Consider the following 19,598-nt stretch of genomic DNA (forward strand, 5'->3'; position numbering starts at 1 on the left):
ATCAGTTACTAATTCAGATAATGGCCTGAATGCTTTTCTCATATAAACAATCACTAATAATGGTGAAAATGATGAAAAAAGTGCATAAATCATTCTGCTGAAGAACTGTTTTCATCATGCAAATCTATTTAATGACAAACACACACACAGGCACACATTACCAAACATGCAGATGTACGATTGCATATCCACCCACATAAACACCAGGGAGAACTGAAGCGTGCGCACACACACAGCCCTGCACCCGGGCCCCTGGCCCCCAGGCTTTCGGGCCACGGTCAGAGCAGGAAGGGAGCTATTCACTGTAAACTGAACAAGCAACAGCTTCCTCTGGGACTCCCCCAGCGCAACTCCGGCCAAGATAGCAGCGTTATAAAACGCTTTGACAGACCCCTGTCAGGGCGGAAAACAAATTCTCTGAAAACTGTACAAACACTCCTATACCTTCAGCGCGCACACACACACATGCCCCCTGTGGCGCAGCGTTTACAATTTCATATCAGAATGCAGCGTACAGTTGACGTTTACGTGAAAGCACGTGCTGCTATCATTATTCACTCAGAATGGAAAGATGGGATGTGTGTCAGTCAGCTGATTTCACTGTAATTAAAGACTGCTTTCCATCTGCTTAAGCGCTTTGCAATGTCCTGCACGGCTGCAAAACCTATGAGACTCTTTTTTTTTGGGGGGGGGGGAGGGCTCTTCAGTTTACTGACAGAATGGTGAAGTCCTCGTGGTGCACATGCTTGCGGTAGAGTCATGGAGAAGGGTTTATGTGTTGTGCATTAGTTGTGTGTTGTGTGACATTTACAGTAAGTGGTAACGTGGTTATTATTCACAATGCATTACAATCCAAGTTAAGAGTATTTTGGATGGTTGTCATGGGGTTGCTAGGTGGTTGTTCAGAAGAGCCTAACCAAATCATCACCGAAACAGAGAAGTGTAGTGGTGAGTGGTCCTGGACAGTGCACTTACAAGGCATGACATGTACATAAAGTATACAAAATACAAATAATACACAAAATATAGGATTTGTGCATATATTATGCAAATTATACAAATATGCACACAATAGTAAACACAAAACAAAATATACACAATACAGGATTTGTACAATACAGTATACATATACACTCATTACATAAATAAACTAAACACCAAATATACACAATCGCCTATAAGAATTTTACAGTCCATATACAGTACACACACATACATATAGCCTTCACAATAACAAATATACACAAATTAGGACTTGTACAAGGTTGAGATCTGGTGACTGTGGGGGCCGTTGAAATGATTCGAGCTTTGTGACATGGTGCATTATCCTGCTGGAATTCTGTTTACGCCAAATTCTGACTCTACCATCTGAATGTCTGAATGTCTCAACAGAAATCGAGACTCATCAGACCAGGCAACATTTATCCATTCTTCAACTGTCCATTTTTGGTGAGCTCATGGAAATTGTAGCCTCTTTTTACTATTTGTAGTGGAGATGAGTGGTACCCGGTGGGGTCTTCTACTGTTGTAGCCCATCCGCCTCAAGGTTGTGCGCGTTGTGGATTCACAAATGCTTTGCTGCATACCTCGGTTGTGACAAGTGGTTATTTCAGTCAAAGTTGCTCTTCTTTCAGCTTGAATCAGTCTGCCCATTCTCCTCTGACCTCTCGCATCAACAAGGCATTTTCGCCCACAGGACTGCTGCATACTGGATGTTTTTCCCTTTTCACACCATTCTTTGTAAACTCTAGAAATGGTTGTGCATGAAAATCCCAGTAACTGAACAGATTGTGAAATACTCAAACCGGCCCGTCTGGCACCAACAACAATGCCACACTCAAAATTGCTGCAATCACCTTTCTTTCCCAGTTTAGGAGATCGTCTTGACCAGGACCACACCCCTAAATGCATTGAAGCAACTGCCATGTGATTTGTATCATACAGTATATACACAATATGTAAGCACATTAAACAAACATTCACAATACAGGATTTGTACAATACAGTATGCATAATATACACTCATTACACAAATATACAAAATATAGGAATTTTACGGTACATTTACAGTATATACATATACACAATACAGTATACACAAAAACAAATATACAGGATTTAAACTATATGGTATATACACAATATATACATAGTACACAATTATACACAATGCAAGATTTGTATAATACAGTATACACAATATGTAAGCACATTACACAAACATTATTTGTACAATACTTTATACACAATACACAAAGTACAGTATACACAATACAAAATATACACAATAAAGGATTTGTTCGATACACCATATGCACTGTATATAAACACATTATGCAAATATACACAATACAGGATTTTGTACAATACAGTATACATATACACTCATTACACAACTATACACAGTACAGGATGTGTACTATACAAGATAAACACAATACAGGATTTGTACAATACAGTATACTTATACACTGATTACATAAATATACACAACACCAAATATACACAATAGCCTTTAGGAATTTTACAAGACATATACAGTACAAATATAGCCTACACAATACAACATATACACAAATTAGGACTTCTACAGTATGATATATACACAATATATACACACACTATACAAATATACACAACACCGTATACACAGTTCAAAACAGACACAGTAATTAGGATTTGTACAATACGTTATATACAAAATATACACATATTATACAATTAAACACAAAACAAGATTTGTATAATAAAGTATATACACAATATGTAAGCACATTAAACAAACATTCACAATACAGGATTTGTACAATACAGAATGCATAGAAATATACACAATATAGGAATTTTACAGTACATTTACAGTATACACATAAATACAAACATACACAATACAGTTAACACAAAACCAAATAGACACAATATAGGATTTAAACAATGTAGTACATACACAATATATTCACATAGTACACAATTATACACAATACAAGACACAATATGTAAGCACATTATACAAACACTCACAATACAGGATTTGTACAATACCTAATACACAAAATACAGTATACACAATACAAAATATAGACAATGAAGGATTTATTCAACACAGCATATACACGGTATATAAACGCATTATGCAAATATACACAATACAGGATTTGTATAATACAGTATATACAAACACACTCATTACACAGCTATACACAGTACATGATATGTTCTATACAAAATAAACACAATACAGTATATAAACACACTATACAAATATACACAATATAGGATAGCACAATACAGTGTATACACACACACTGTTCAGTATACACAATACAAAAAATACAGGCTACATGGTATTGTATGTAAATAACAGTATTTAAACACATTATACAAGTATACACATATACACAATCCCCTAGACTCTATATTATTCTGTTTATTATATACGCTTTGGGACATTTTCATGAAGGCCATATATTCCACTGTTTTTGTGACTTTAAGTTACCCCAGCACTCTCCATACTGAGTGACACAATCTCTTGGGAACTGTGATGTCCTTTGTGTTTAGTAACTCATACATTCAGTGTTGGTCACCTTTTCCTCTTCCTGTGAGAGATCTGTGAGATTTCCATAATAAGCACGATCCCAGAAAGCCCACCACATTCTCAGTGGCCCTCACAGATCACACCCAGTTCTGAGCCACATAAAGCGAACGATTCATTCACAACAGAAGCTAAAAAAAGAAACCCGTCCTCCGAAATATCCGAAGATGAGCGCAACGTTACGATAACAAATACATACCAGCTGTACTCTCCCTTCGTGCGTCACTAAAACAACCGAGGCATCTCGGCAGGATGCGTTCCCCATACTCCCATAATGTGACACAGCACAAGATATTACATACAGGAAGTTCACCTCCTGTCTTTCGTACTTCCCCATTATAAAAACTCTCTTGGCAGTGGGGTGCGAATTGAATATGCGGATCTTTTATGTCCCTGTCCCGTTTCTTTGATGAGCTGTAATACATCCTGAGGAAATAGGATATTGACATTAGCTTCAATAATTAACTGGCCGTCAGATTCTCATCTAAAGTGCCCTTGTATGGGATGTGTGCTGGTTTTATTTTTGGCATGTAAGTGGGTCACTCAGATCGCTTTGTTTTAAAGCGTGTCAATGTCCTCGTGGTAAAGCTCTATTTAAGACGCTCGCCCACCTTTTTCCACATAATAGCACATCCGCGAGCCCGGCCTCCATAAAATCTGTGGCCTCTGGATGTTGTTGTTTTTTAACATCATTCATCGTTTCCTTTTTCCCGTTCCAGCTATTCTTTAGATAGAATCCCGACGGAATTAAAATAGGTCCCGTTTGACCCGACAACAAACGCAGACCACTGAGTCTCGGACCTATTTATGGCGAATGCCTCGCATACCAAGTGTGACCCAGGCATCTCCTTCCCTTTACGATGTCAGTGTCGCAGGAAGCACACACACGCTTGTGTATGCATACGCACGCCCACTCCTTTTTGTGTTTCTTTCATTGCTGCTTTTTAAATTGCATCCTTTCTCGTGAATGAGCAGGAGAGCTCCTGTAATTATTCCCTTATTCACAGGAATGTCCAAACAAATAGGCCTTTTTGAAGTGGGCCATTGTCTCAATGTGGGAGTGGAGTGGGTCGAGGCACGGAGCACCTTCCTGGGGACGAAATGTCTCAGACGCATAAGCACTCCCCCGATCCTAAAAGTCCCTGTCGACTAAACGGGAGATAATCGGGCACTTCCTGGGAGGATAGAAGCACGTAGCTATGTTTGAAATGGATGAAAATAGCCTGGTGACATTATGTCATGGAGAGTGTCGAAAGAGAAGTCTAACTGCAGATAGGCATGACAACAGAAGAATTTTAAAGAAGAAGTGTGTCAATTTGGGGGATGTCACATCTTATCTTAGATGAATGTGTAGTGGTAACTTAGTAAGTCATTCTTGTGTTGACATACTCTAAATAGGTCAGTCTGATGCTTTCATAAACTGAAGTTTATATTTCGAACGACAGCTAAACCCCACACGTCACTTTATAGTTCAACAAATTTATAATTGGTACGTTGGTGTGTTTTAACGATTAATCGCATGCTCCATTAAAAATGCATGTCTGAAATCGATTCTGTGTTATGCACAGGTCTTTGGTCAGTAGGAAGTCCTTATCAATCTAAAATCATTATGAGTCGGAGTCGTTTATAAACTGCAATTAAAAAATCAACACACAAAAAAATTAAAAATATTATTTATTATCATTAAAAACCAGAAAAAATTTGAAGAAAATCGATATAAATATTACTGTAGACATTTCCTGGAATAGCGTTTGTAATGCTGCTTCTTCTGTGGAACAAAAGGAGTGTCTGCACGAGTTTCAGCATGAGAGCACCCCTTGGCTTTGGGATGTCGGGATTTCACCGTAATACATTAAAATTCATTCACTGAGAAAACACGCATTTGCACAATTAATCGTTACAGCCCGTCTTACCGTCGCAAGCAGAAATGCTTATGAAGAAAAGTGACGCAGAATATTTTTACCTGATGGGAGGGGTTCTAGTGGACCAATCACAACGCTTGCGGTCCACATAGAACGGACACGTTGTTAAATTTTTGGTGAGGTGCACGTCAGGCTACGCAAAGCTACGGACAGCCATACGCATACCCTATGGTCTACCTACGGCGTAGAACATACACACAACTATAAATTACCCTTAAGTTTGTACTGTCAAGTTTTTTTTTCTCTTTACTTGCTACAAAATCATTGTACCTCATAAACTTTTAGCATACGCAGGTGGTTAGCAAAAGTTTTGAAGACAGCAATACCAGACTCACGGAAAGTCATGATATAGTCACGAAAAATGTGATTAACTTATTCGTGTCCATGGCACAAAATTCAGATTTTCTTGGTGCCTTGAGCACGAACGTATTTTTCGTGTCACTCGCACAAATTTGTATAAATATTTTTTCATGTCCGTGGCACAACTTTCTTTTTCGTGACATTTTATGTATTGTTTTCTCATTGTTTTTTTCCTTTTTTCTTTTTCTATTGTTGCTTGGGGTTGGGGTTAGAATCACTTTCTGTTTCCTAACCAGGGCTTGACATTAACTTTTTTTGCTCACCAGCCAAAGTGGCTAGTTGTTTTCCAAAGTTACTAGCCACTCAGCATTTTCACTGGCCACAATTTTGTTGCTAGTAAATACATTTTATATGATTAAACTTGACTTAAACTTGATTAAAAATGACTTTAATTCGAGCAAATTTACTTGGTTTAGCTAAATTAGATGCAGATTAAATTTTATATGCAGTCTGACCACCCAAATTAAGACAACATTTAATAGCTGGTATATGCCAGGTATAACAGTATAGATCATATCATATATTTAGGTGCATGACAAACATGCTAGTAAGGCATACATAGATTAACTTTGAATGATTATATTAAAAGTGGAGCAGGGGTGTAGAAGATTTACTGAAAAGATAAACACAAAACCCCTCCACAACCACTTTAAAGGAACAGTATGTAAAAAATGTATATCAATTAATCATAAAATGGCCCTGATATGTCACTAGACATTAAGAAATCATTTTCATTTCAAATACTTATATCAGTGACCAAGGCCGTAGCCAGGATTTTTCAAATACCGAGGACATTTTTTTTATTATTTACATTTTTCCATATTACAGAATAATAATAAACACGTCCAAACTACGACATAGCACAAATGTGTCTGTGAGAATTTTGTTGGTGACTAAAAGCATCCAAAATAAATCAATGGATAACATTTCATCATCTGAAGTGTAAGTCACCCTTTGCCTAGAAACTGCAAAACTGTGTCATTTTTTCAAGAAGCTTCTTAAATTTTCAATTTAGGATGAATTTTTAAGAGTATAGAAGGAGTTTATATGTAATAAGGGCTCTTAGTGGCTGCTTTTTCTTCAATATTCAGTGTAAGTCATCTATTTCAAAAAATATATTTTTTGGTTTCTAATAACAAAAATTAATCTGTTTGGCACAGCTATATTTTGTCTACAAAAGTAATTTCTAGCATTTAACCATAAGCCTTCAGATTTAATGATTTTAAGACCATAGTTAACATTTTAGTTAAGTGACCTTAAACTTTTGAGCAGTAGTGTAGGTTTTAATCTCATTGGTAGCCGTATTGCATCCCATATTGTAGGCTATTTGCTGCATAACCTTTAACTTTCTCATCTTCCCTTCTTCTCTGCTCATCTTTTGCTGGCTTTCCAAATGATAGTTAAGTTTGTTACAGCCTTTTCATTTTCATTTGCTTTTTTAGATTGGAATTACAGACGTGGAGAGACTCTTACGTTGCATGTTACACAAACATTCTTGCCTTTCTTGCATACTATTCTTGTGAAGAAGCAGTGCTTATTATACTTTGTGTTTGCGACCGCTACCTTTGAGCTTGTTGTACTTCCATCGCTCTGTCGTTTTAGGGGCTCGGGTGGACTCCACGTGAGGACCGGGCTGCTTGTGATTGTCTAGCACCTGCTGCTCGTTGAGTGTAGAGAATGATACGTGTTCTCGCGTCAGTCTCCAACCACGACAGAAAAGATCGCTAGATTTGTCCTTTTTCGCTTTTTTTAAGTTGCTAAATCTAGCGACAAAGTCATCAACAAGTTGGCAACACGACACTGCTCGGACTGTGCATGTATATAGTGTATGAGCTAATCCTGCTTCTGGTTGGCTACCGATGGAAATTCAGCCAATCATCATTGATTATGTGGTTGTCCCACCCCCTCTAACATACACAGGCCAATCAGTTATGTGTTTCCCACCCCTCAACACACGCAAGAGAAAAACATTGCCTGTCTAATGAGAGTTTACTCGCTTCAGTGAGATTAATTATACTAATGCGCAGCATTTTAATGTCAGGAACGCTGTAAGGAAACGATGTTTATATATAACGCCGTTATTTCCATCACTGCACGTGATGGTCCGTAGATGCAAGGATTGTCTCGTTGGCTATTTTCACATCAAAATGAAACGAAACTTCAAGAAAAAACTACCGAGGACATGACCTCGGTGTCCTCAATGGTAGCTACGGCCATGTCAGTGACAACAGTGGTCTGGCCAGGATATAGTCATTTAAAAAGTGGAGTTGCAGCCCTCAACTGATGTTTATGTTGTCATTTTGTGTATTGGCCACCAGTTGTGTGATTGCAGTACCAGTTTTAGCCACAAGTTTTGTGATTGCAATACCAGTTTTCGCAACAATCCTACATACTGTTCCTTTAAATATTTATTAACAACAGCAGTAAATACTGTCAAGAAATGTACATGAATTTTACTGTCAACTTGATTATGCAGATTGTATTTTATGCTTGATCGTGGTTTCTGTTCAAAGTGATTTAAGACTTTAATGACAAATGTCGAGAGGGCATTATTTTTGCCCAAAATAGCCTACATTAAAATTATGCGTGAATCTCTCAGCTGGCGGGTTTCCTTTGATTTCGTGTGCATTCAGGAATGCGCTGAAATTCCCCTGAGAGTGTGCACGCAATTTATATCTCTTCAATCACTTCCATGCAATTGTTTCCTGAAGTGTGTATGCGCTCAGACTGCGTCCTCTATGCATTCGCAAATCCATCTCGCGCGCTCTCTGGAAGATGGCGTTTTGGTCCGCAACGCTCTGCTGATAGCGTGTCTCCACAAACGGTCTCTGTGCGTTGCGCAGGGTGCAGAGTGCTCATGGAAGTTGTAGTTTCCCAGTGTCGCATTGCGCATTGTTTATCATTTCGCATAACTTTTAAGAAAACTACAATTAAAAAATTAAATTCAACCTGCCAAAGTGGCTAGTGGGATTGGCTGTCTTACCCGCCACAGCCGAAATCTACCCGCATTTGGCGGGTTGGCGGGTGTTTATGTTAAGCCCTGATCCTAACCCCAACTCCAGGCGAGAATTATTTAAAAATAGAGGAAAACAAAGAGAAAACAATACATAAAATGACACGAAAAAGAAAGTCGTGCCACAGACACGAAAAACTATTTATAGAAATTTGACACAAAAAAGACAAAGCTGAATTTCGTGCCATGGACACAAATAAATTAATCAATCGTGACTATAACACAACTTGTCATGAGATCATGTTGGCAATACCATACTTTTAGGCCCCTGTTTATGCCTGGTATTAAGATGCGCTTTAGTCGATCGAATCACAAGTGGACGACACTAAATCGGGGACTAAACCGTTGTGAGCTCGTCCAGTTTCGGCCACATTCAGAGGTAGTCGAAAAAAGCCAGATTGCTTTTGTGGTGTGGACGTGCATGTGGTTAATGTGTTCGAACAGCCACAAAAGTCTACTCTCAGCCTATTAATCTAATGTGTGATGTACCGAGCACAATGTTTTTACATCGGTCCTTACTTTTAGCATTAATCCTTTTTTTAGGGGTTTCATTAATAAGACTAAAGCGTCTGCTCTCCGCCACTTTTAGGGGTTGTGCACACCAAAACTTTTAAACGCGTCTGAAAACTCCCTGGACAACGTCGAATGGCAGCTGTTTTTCAGCTGAGTGCCAGCTTTCTTCAGCTAAGTGCTTTGATAGCTCTGATACGTCAGCTGTGAGACGGTTGGTTGCTGTGATACTTGTCCCGCCCCTCCTCCACTGTGATTGGACGGCCGCGTGAGAGCTGAGCTTTTTTTGAATATTTTTCAACTCTCGGTGCTCAGCGCTGAATTTCAGCGTGGAAGAAAACCGCTAGCTGCTGGCTTATTTGAAAAACGCCGCGCTTCTATTGAAAACAATTGAAAACATGCACCAGCCGCGGGAGTATAAGTTTTGGTGTGCACAACCCCTTATTCTTTTTTGTGAGAGCTTGAAAGTTACGTGAGCTTATTTCTCCCATTGCTCTGAAATATCTGAGGAAACCCTTATATATACAGTACATGTACAAAACACTGTGCAGCATGTTAGCTATCAATACAAGCAGCGGACTCAGACATAATAATAGTAGTGCGTGTCAACTTAAACCCATAATTTCTCCCATTAAGGACTCGTCCATAGACCATGCCCTCGATGTAATCAGGACAGAAGTGGTTGAAAGTGGACAAAAGAGAGGGATTAAAACAACAGGTTTGAACAGGAATGTGTCTCTCTCGTCCATAGGGTTGCCAACTTTCTCACTCTGAAATACGGCACAAAAGTTGGCCTATCGTAGCAATGCGGATATGGTTTTGTGTATACAGTATATTTAAGCCGTTTGTCAAAATGATAGCTTATCTCCTAATTAAATATTAATTTATAACTCGTAAGCCTTGGTAACATGATAGGTTTTTATGGTGTTTTTTATTTACAGCAGGTACTTTTAACACAGTCCTTTAAATTGAACCATTACCTTTAATATCTGTCTAAAACAAAACACTTGTGACTCCCACACTAAGGGTAATAAAACTTATGCTAATCTTACGTGTGACATGCACGTGCACAACAGCTGAATATCCCACTATATAAAAAAGAAAACATGAAATCGTATTATCTGACTCCCTTAAATGCATACTTGTTATGCTTGAAGGGGTCTGTGATTGGATGAAAGTTGTCGAAGGTCATTCTCAAGGGTCGTGATCAGCGCGCTGACATCAAACTACCGCGAGAGTATTTCGATAGCAGTCTCCTCTGCCGCTCGGTTCTTGTGGCGCCACATGAAGTCGAACAAACCTGTTGTATCAGTTACTGGTTAGATCAGCGTAGCAGTAAAATCAAAAACGGGATGCAGAGGACGTCCCATACGGGACAAATTAATGATAGCAATAAGCTCCGTGGTGGATCCGTAAAGGAACAGCTTCGAAGTCGGCAGCTTCAATCCGGATCCGTTGCGGATCTGCCCCGGAGCCAGCGTTGGGGAAAGTTACTTTTAAAAGTATTCCATTACAACAATGCTTCCCAATCCTGGTCCTCGCACACCTCCTTCCAGAAAGTTTAAGATGTTACCTTATTTAAAACACCTAATTCATCTCATCAGCCTCCTTCCAGAATGGTTAACGTGTCTCCCTAACTAGCTGATGAGTTGAATCAGGTGTTTTAAATAAGGTAAGGTCTGAAACTTTCTGGGAGGGGGTGCGCGAGGACCAGGATTGGGAAGCACTGTTGTAATGGAATACTTTTAAAAGTAACTTTCCCCAACACTGCCCAGTATTGCTATCAGGGATAGGCTCAAAATGCGGGACATCCCAGCTAATACGGGACAGTTGGCAACTCAACTCGTCCACTTGTGATCTGATCAACCAAAAACGCATCTTAATTCGATTACCATGTGTAAACCAGGCCAAAATTATAAAGGTAAAAAAGCTGTCACTGGGACAGTACCCTTTGAAAATGTCCTAATATGTACCATTTAGCAGCTATTCAGATAAGTATACTTTTGGTACTTCATGTACCTTTGAGCTACCAGTATGCACATTTTAGGAACAAAGTGTACTTTTTATAAAGGTACCTCCCTAGTTACAACTTTGTAGCTTTTTTCAAACCTTTACAGTACATTTTTACTAAACACAACTTGATTCTCAAATGCTGCGTGTGGTATAATAGCATAAAGATAATTATTTTATTTTTACATGAGGGACAAATTGAGTTCCACGTCCTGTTTACAATATCCTCTCACAGTCTGTTATTAAAGTATATGCTCTGTTTTGAAACCTAGTAAGTTACCTACCTACTAGACAGTATTTATAGTCATCATAGGCTCATTTTTGGCTTGCTGCCAACACAAAAATATAGACCTTAGTTTGGAAAAGAAAGCACGTGTCCTTTATGAAGAAATTATATTGTACTAGTATTGCCAAAGTCATATAATTTTCTACATAAAACCATATAACGTAAAGAACATTCTGTGAAGACCTTGATATCTTTAATATCGATTGAGAAAGATCATGAAATCAATGTGAAATCAACCTTTGATGATCCAGATCTCATCATTAGAGTGAAACTTTAACCTGTATTTCCCAGACAGGGTCACATATAGTATTAGGATGTCAACTCAGCAACATGATAATGCAAGATATCTTATTGCACTGCAACACGATTCAATAGAAAAACAGCACAATGCTTGAACAAAAGTTCCAGTATAAATAACTTACAAGGAGTATAGAAAATGATAACAAAGCCGGTGCTGTGTATGTAAATGCATCAGTCAGCTGTGTGTTTACAGTAATGGGTTGGTCAGGAAGCGTGCAGGTGTTGTTGGCATTACATTCAGAGGTAATTTCTGGTAGGACAGGCTGTTGAGAGCGTTATAAAGGTGCTACTGAGCTGAAGTGGGTGTGGTGAGAGGTGGTTAGAGGGGATTTTGGCCGTATTTTGGCAAGGCCCTCTTAGGAGTCGTCAGGGGAGACGTGTTGCTTCCTGTCTGGAAGTGTCTGAGAGCCCTGGACGAACGGCTGTGTGAAAGATAATCTGCCTTTCTAACTCAAGTTTGTCTTCTGTTTCACTATAAATGCTTGTTTTAAAGGGACAGTTCACCCTAAATAAAAATTTTGTCATTATTTACTCACACCAAACCTGTATGAGTTTCTTTATTCTGTACACAAAAGAAGATGTTTTGATTGATGATGCAAGCGAACACTTGACGCTATACTCATTGACTTCCATAGTATTTTGGAGCTTAGCAGACACTGTCAACTGTGTGCTTTAATTATTTAGCTGCATTATGCTAAAAGATTATGAGGTACGATGATTTTGTAGCAAGTAAATAATTTTTTTTTACATTTCACCATTAAACAAGCTTACGGTCTTACTTTTATCAGACAGATAGATAGGTAGGTAGGTAGGTAGGTAGGTAGGTAGGTAGGTAGGTAGGTAGATAGATAGATAGATAGATAGATAGATAGATAGATAGATAGATAGATAGATAGATAGATAGATAGATAGATAGATAGATAGATAGATAGATAGATAGATAGATAGATAAGGCAATAAAACAAGTCCACCGAAGGAACCCTGCACTAAACTAAATGTTTGCTTTGTCCTTGTGTTAGCTTCTGTTAAGTTCTGTCTCCACAGTGAGGCAAGGACGGGGGGTTCAGGAGCGGAGCAGGATTTCTAATCAGAGGTCCCATTGGAGCCGGTGAAAGGAGCAGTGCCACGCTAGACTAGAGAAGAACAGGAGCCTTTGGGGCCCCGCCAGCGGAGCCGAACTCACACATCACTGCTCGCCTGCGCCTTTGTATGCATGTGCAATTGAAAGGATGTGGGTGAAAGTTTGTGAGCGACTGAAGCCGAATTTCTGTCTGTTTACTCTTGCGCTGAAATCGGCTGAAGATGAGAAAGGCTGCGTGTTAAGCTGACGTTTGACATTCTGCCGATTTTACGTCGCAAGCAACATGGCTCTTTTCTTTTTTCACGGTGTAAATTACAAGATGGATCACATCCTGGTCTTTTCAAATGTACACAGCAAACCTCCAAGACAGTAATCTCTTACAGGAAAGAGATACTTGGCACAGGACGGCTTGCTGACAGATACATGCAGACTCACGTTTCCGTACCATAAATGGGGAAATATCAGTTTACGCTCTTTAAAGGATATAGGTTTTTTATTTGACTATGTCAGAAGGAATTGTTTTCTCTTTAATCGCTGCCAAGCCCTGGTTGCTAGCTGTCTATGTAATTTTTTTAATCAGTTCCTCATGAGCTTCTTTTCCAATTAGGAAGGTGACTTATTTTTAGGGGTAGCCTACATGTAGGATAATTTTGCTGTTTTGTAAGATACCTTCTTTTGGTCAGAAGGCATGCATTACATGTAATTTACATATAGGAAGCAATCCCAGAATGCATTGCAATAAGTTCATTATTAAGGTGCTGCATGATGTCATAGAGGAACATTTTTGCTTTATGGTTCCATAGAGGGTCGTTCACATTTTGCCTCTTTTTTGTGTGCATGCATCAAAGATACTGGATATAATTTAGCATTCCTATTACTATTAATAGGATACAATACAATGTATGGCCGCTCTGGTGACTGCAGTATCGATAAAGACTGATGATTATTTTTTGGGAGGGGCCTTTATCCAGAGTTGCATGAACTTGTATGCATGCGTATAGTAGCTGAAACAACCCCTAAAAAGTTTTTAAGCAAAATTTAAGCTTTAAGGGACACTTCACTTTTTTGAAAATATGCTCATTTTCCAGCTTCCCTAGAGTTAAACATTTGATTTTTACTATTTTGGAATCAATTCAGCTGATTTCCGGGTCCGGCGCCAGCACATTTAGCATAGCTTAGCATAATCCATTTAATCTGATTAGACCAATAGCATCACACTAATAAAATAACCAAAGAGTTTCAATATTTTTCCTATTTAAAACTTGACTCTTCTGTAGTTACATCGTGTACTAAGACCGACAGAAATTAAAAGTTAAAAGGAACTATACTCTCATTCTGGCGTAATAATCAAGGACTTTGCTGCTGTAACATGGCTGCAGGAGGCGCAATGATATTACGTAGTGCCTGAAAATAGTCCCCTGCTATTGAAAGTTACCAAGGGGACTATTTTAGGGCAGTGCATAATATCATTACCCTTCCTGCAGCCATGTTACATCATCAAAGTGCTTGATTATTATGCCAGAATGAGAGTATAGTTCCTAGCCATATCGGCCTAGAAAATCTTTTTTTTTTCTGTCGGTCTTATTACACAATGTAACTACAGAAGAGTCAAGTTTTAAATAGGAAAAATATTGAAACTGGTTATTTTTTAGCACGATGCTAATGGTCTAATTAGATTCAACGGATTATGCTTATGCTAAAAGTGGTGCCGCCAGACCTGGGGGTCGGCTGAATGGATTCCAAAATGGTAAAAATCAAATGTTTAACCCCAAGGAAGCTGAAATCGTGAAATCCTTCTAAAAGTTACACACTGCACCATGTCACGTTTTACTTACCCCATTCAATTAGATAGGACTTTAGTCTTGCATGATTGACATAACTGCATGGAGAAGTTGCAAATATGGCTGCCTAGTGGTACAACTTCCATAAAGGGGAAAATTGGACACAATACTGAATCTATTGAAAGTGCGGCAGAGGCTACCAGAGCACAAGTGGGAAGCGCTTTGGAAAGAAGGAGGAAAGCTGCGCTGTTGCGGTTTTCGTGCAGTTTGTTTTAGACACGAAGTGTGAATGGCTCCTAAGGAGGCTTACTGAATGGTTCTTAAGAAACTAAAACGCTTTTGTAGCACTTGTGTCAGTTTTTTTTTTATAATTATAATTTCATTTTAATTAAAAGTGAGACAAATGCTGATAAATAAAAAATACTGTGTAGTTTTACCCAATGCATTGTATCAAAGTTCCTTTAGGAAAGTTGTGCCTCTGCTGTCCAGCAGTTATTTCAGTCATGCAAGACTAAAGTCCTATCTAGATAAATGGGGAAAGATGGATATCTTTCAAATTTTGTGCTAAAATTACAACATTATATTTCTGACTAACAATTAAACCTGACATCAACAAGCTGAAATTGCATTAAAAAACACATTTATTCAAAGTTGTTTCAGCTACTGCTCATGCACACAGATTGATTGATGATTGATTATTTTAACTGTAAGGTGGGACGTCCAGAGCAGCCATATTGAGTGTCTCCTGCCTCCTAATAGTAATAGCAGTGCTGAATCTTGTTATATCCAATATCTTGACTGTATGCATTATATTTTTTATGCTTATTAGTAACATGCTGAACATACAGTAAGGGTCTATTTGTGTGTGAAGTCTACCATGTGTTTGTAAAACTTCATTAAAAAGTACTAAATTGGCTTAAGGCCAGAAGAGTAAATGCTGAAATTTGTTCTTATCCCTTTACACAATTAAGAAATCAAACGTTTGTCAAAGTTTCGTAATGTGTCCAACATTGGGTTGTGTATGTGTGTGTGTTTGTGTGTTTAAAGCTCTGCTGAGGTTTCCCCAGCGTGGCCCTCAGCACAGCGTCTACAGTTACTCACATCCCCAGGAAGCGGAGGTATGACATCATCCTTATCAGCCACTAACTCTCTGCCTCACTGTGAGGAGGAGGAGGAGGAGGGGGCAGGAAGACAGGAGAGACTGTGAGATGGATTACAACCAGAGGAAGAGGAAGGAATCAGATTGTTTTACATTTTTTACATGACAAAGGTGTTTTACATTAGTAAGAACAAACAGCACAGCATGAGGAATGAAATCCGGGAAAGCGCAGAAAATTGTTCCATGATATAAAAAGGTAATTCTCGTCCAGGGGATTTATTTATTATCCCAGAATCAAATGAGTGAAATAAAAGATTAATTTTGCTTGAAGAAATTATGCTTGCTTTTCTATTCTGACATTATTTCTATTTGACCATTTGCACACTCTCTTTAATTCTCATAATCTATACACTGTTAGACTTAACTGTAATTTCTACAGTTACTTACCACAAAAACGCCATCATTTTCTTTTCCAGTTCATTACTGTAATATGCATTGCATTATGGGTATAAACATTTAATTTACAGTGATTTACTGTATGTTTTGAATTTACGGTAGACTGCTGTAAAACAACAGCAGTAGTGCTACTGTAGTTGAATAAAACAGTGTTATAAAAGCATATAAAATGGAAAAATAAAATTGATCTATGAAATGAAATACATTTTATTCGTTATGCTTTTAGCAGCGAAGCAAATGTATAACAGCACTGTAAAAAAATTCCGTAGAAATTGCAGCTGGGTTGCCGGTAACTTACCGTAGATTAAAATGTATGTTTTTTACTGGGAACATTTTGTTCAAAGTTAAATGAACATTAAACATTTACAAGTCTTTGTCTTTACAGAGTAAAACTAAAAAACAGCATCAAGCAAAACATTCTGGGAAACAAAATCTGAAGCAAAAAACAGAAAAAGGTTGATGATGATTTCTGTTTCCCAGAATGCTTTGCATGAGGCTGTTACTGTATAGTTTTGTTCTGTAAAGATAAAGACTTGTTAGTATTTTAAATGTATTTAACTTTGAACAAACTCTTGCCAGTAAATAACATAAATTTAAATCTACGGTAAATTACCGGCAACCCAGCGCCAATAACATTGAAATTTCTACGGAATTTTTTTCACAGTGAGTGTATACACTATATTGTAATTTATGTTTACATGACATGTTATCTTATCATTAAAGCAATAACATAAAACATTTTTGTTGTATTTACTGTGGTAAACTGTAGTACATAGTAGTATGCTGTAGTATATTATAGTTATTAGTACACTTTGTGTACTACAGTTTTATAGTGAATTAAGAAATTGTAGTAAATACGGTAGACAGCAGATGACTTCGACGCGGATTCGGTGCAGTTTCGACCCAGAGTCATCTGCTGTCTGCTTTAATATGTACTATGGTAAGGTTTAAAGAGTATGCCTACCTTACTATAGTATCTAGGAGTTTTTCTACAGTGTACTAATGAGCATTATCATTAAAAGGGACATTTCACAATACTTTTTTCAGATGTCAAATAAATCTTTGGTGTCCCCAGAGTACGTATGTAAAGTTTTAGCTTAAAATATCATATAGATAATTTATTAGAGCATGTTAAAATTGCCACTTTCTAGGTGTGAGCAAAAATTTGCAGGTTTTGGGTGTGTCCTTTTAAATGCAAATGAGCTGATCTCTGCACTAAATGGCAGTACTGTGGTTGGATATTATCCCCTTCTGACATCACATGGGGAGCCAAATTTCAATGAGCTATTTTTTCACATGCTTGCAGAGAATGGCTTACTAAAACTAAGTTACTAGGTTGATCTTTTTCACATTTTCTAGGTTGATAGAAGCACTAGGGACCCAATTATAGCACTTAAACATGGAAAAAGGCAGATTTTCATGATATGTCCCCTTTAAAGATAACGAGACTTTATAAACTATATACTTTTAAATATTACAGCCATTAAAAAAGTAAGGTACAAATGAGCTAAACTGTCAAACAATGTCATTTGGCCTAAATATAGGCTTTATTTTTTCCTCTGGGACAATATGAAACAAAAACAGTTTCTGTATTATTACATTTTAGGTCAACAACATGGGACATGTAACGCTTCAGTAACGTGTTGGTTTAAATCAATATGAATTGAAGTTGAACTCGAATGTACTGATTACATAATAAAAACAAACCACCGCACCATAAGTACCCCCAGATTCGGATAACAGAGCGGCTACAATAACAACTTCCCCTGTACGGCTATAGGATATCATTAAAAATGATGTGCTTTACGAAAACAACAGGCTCCAGTGCATAGTTTACCTTAGCATGACCTGCACATGAAGTGATTACACAATACTGCAATCCAACATTGCGGAAAGACAGATTTTGACCCGGTGCCATCACATATCTGGCTACGTGCCTATGTGTCAGTATACTCGACTATCTGAGTCAGATGCAACTGACCAGACATCCTCTCGTTCCAAAATTCCTTAGGAATTGAAGAAATATTAAAGTTACGAAACAGAGACGGCCGATCTGGTTCGCACATGTGTGTTAGATTACCCTTTGTCTCCAGCAGGATCTCTGTGTTATCTGCTTTCCGATTGAGAGCTTTAGACGAACCGTGAGTTCTGTCCTCCGGCTCAGCCAGGGAGAGTTACGGCTTCATTTATTCTCCAGGAGCTGAAAGGACTTACTGTGACTTTACAGTAAATGAGGGAAGAGCAGGAGAATGGTTGAGAGAAAAGGACTACCAGATAACATCAACTTAATTCACTGCCTATGTCCTGTAATCAGAGAAGAAAAGAGGACAGCAGCAGACAGTTATGGGCAAACTAACATTGCCACTATCAGTGAGACTCATCTGGCTCTGTTTCAGGACTCAGATTGTAGATTGGACACCCAGTGGTAACCCCACAGTTAGAAAAAAAATTCAAAATACATACCCCAGCTGGGGCAATACCCTAAAGTTCCTAATTTATACAACGAGGGATAGATATGTTTACAATTAGTACCAATATGTACAATAGAGGTACTAATATGGTGCAAAGCTGTACTTTTTGAAAAGGTACCGTCCCAGTGACAGCTAGGCAGGGGCGTCATGCACCATTTTTTTAAAGGGGCAGTGTGCACAGTTCACAGAAATTTGTGCATACACAAACATCAAACAAAATATAATAGAGCTTTCAGTCTTTTCCATGGCACTTACATTTTTAACAATTTGAGCGCCCCTGCGTTCATGCAAAAACCTCCAAAAGAAAAGCGTTGACTAACTTTCATATCGAATACTATTTAATCGGAGTAATTACATATTGGCATCCTATTTACTTATGAAACGTCATGTTTGTTTATTTACGTTTTGTTTAATGACTTGTTTAATTGTGTCATAATGCATTTTGCACAACAACTGCATTATCCTATAAAATTAATGTAATTTTAAATCTATAAAGTGTATAAACAACAAAAATTACATAAGCTATAGACACTTGATTGAGTTTAATGTTCAATTATGACTAAACAAAAATCTGTTTAGATAAAATTATTAGAGGAACAGATTTTTGCATTCAATTTTACCTCACATGTGAGCATGTGTGATTTCGCGCCACCGTAAACTCTGGCGAACTTTGGCGTTGTATCAAGATGAATCTACAAATCTCTACTAATATAACGT

The sequence above is a fragment of the Misgurnus anguillicaudatus genome, chromosome 9 (assembly GCF_027580225.2).
Source record: "Misgurnus anguillicaudatus chromosome 9, ASM2758022v2, whole genome shotgun sequence".
Classification (NCBI taxonomy): domain Eukaryota; kingdom Metazoa; phylum Chordata; class Actinopteri; order Cypriniformes; family Cobitidae; genus Misgurnus; species Misgurnus anguillicaudatus.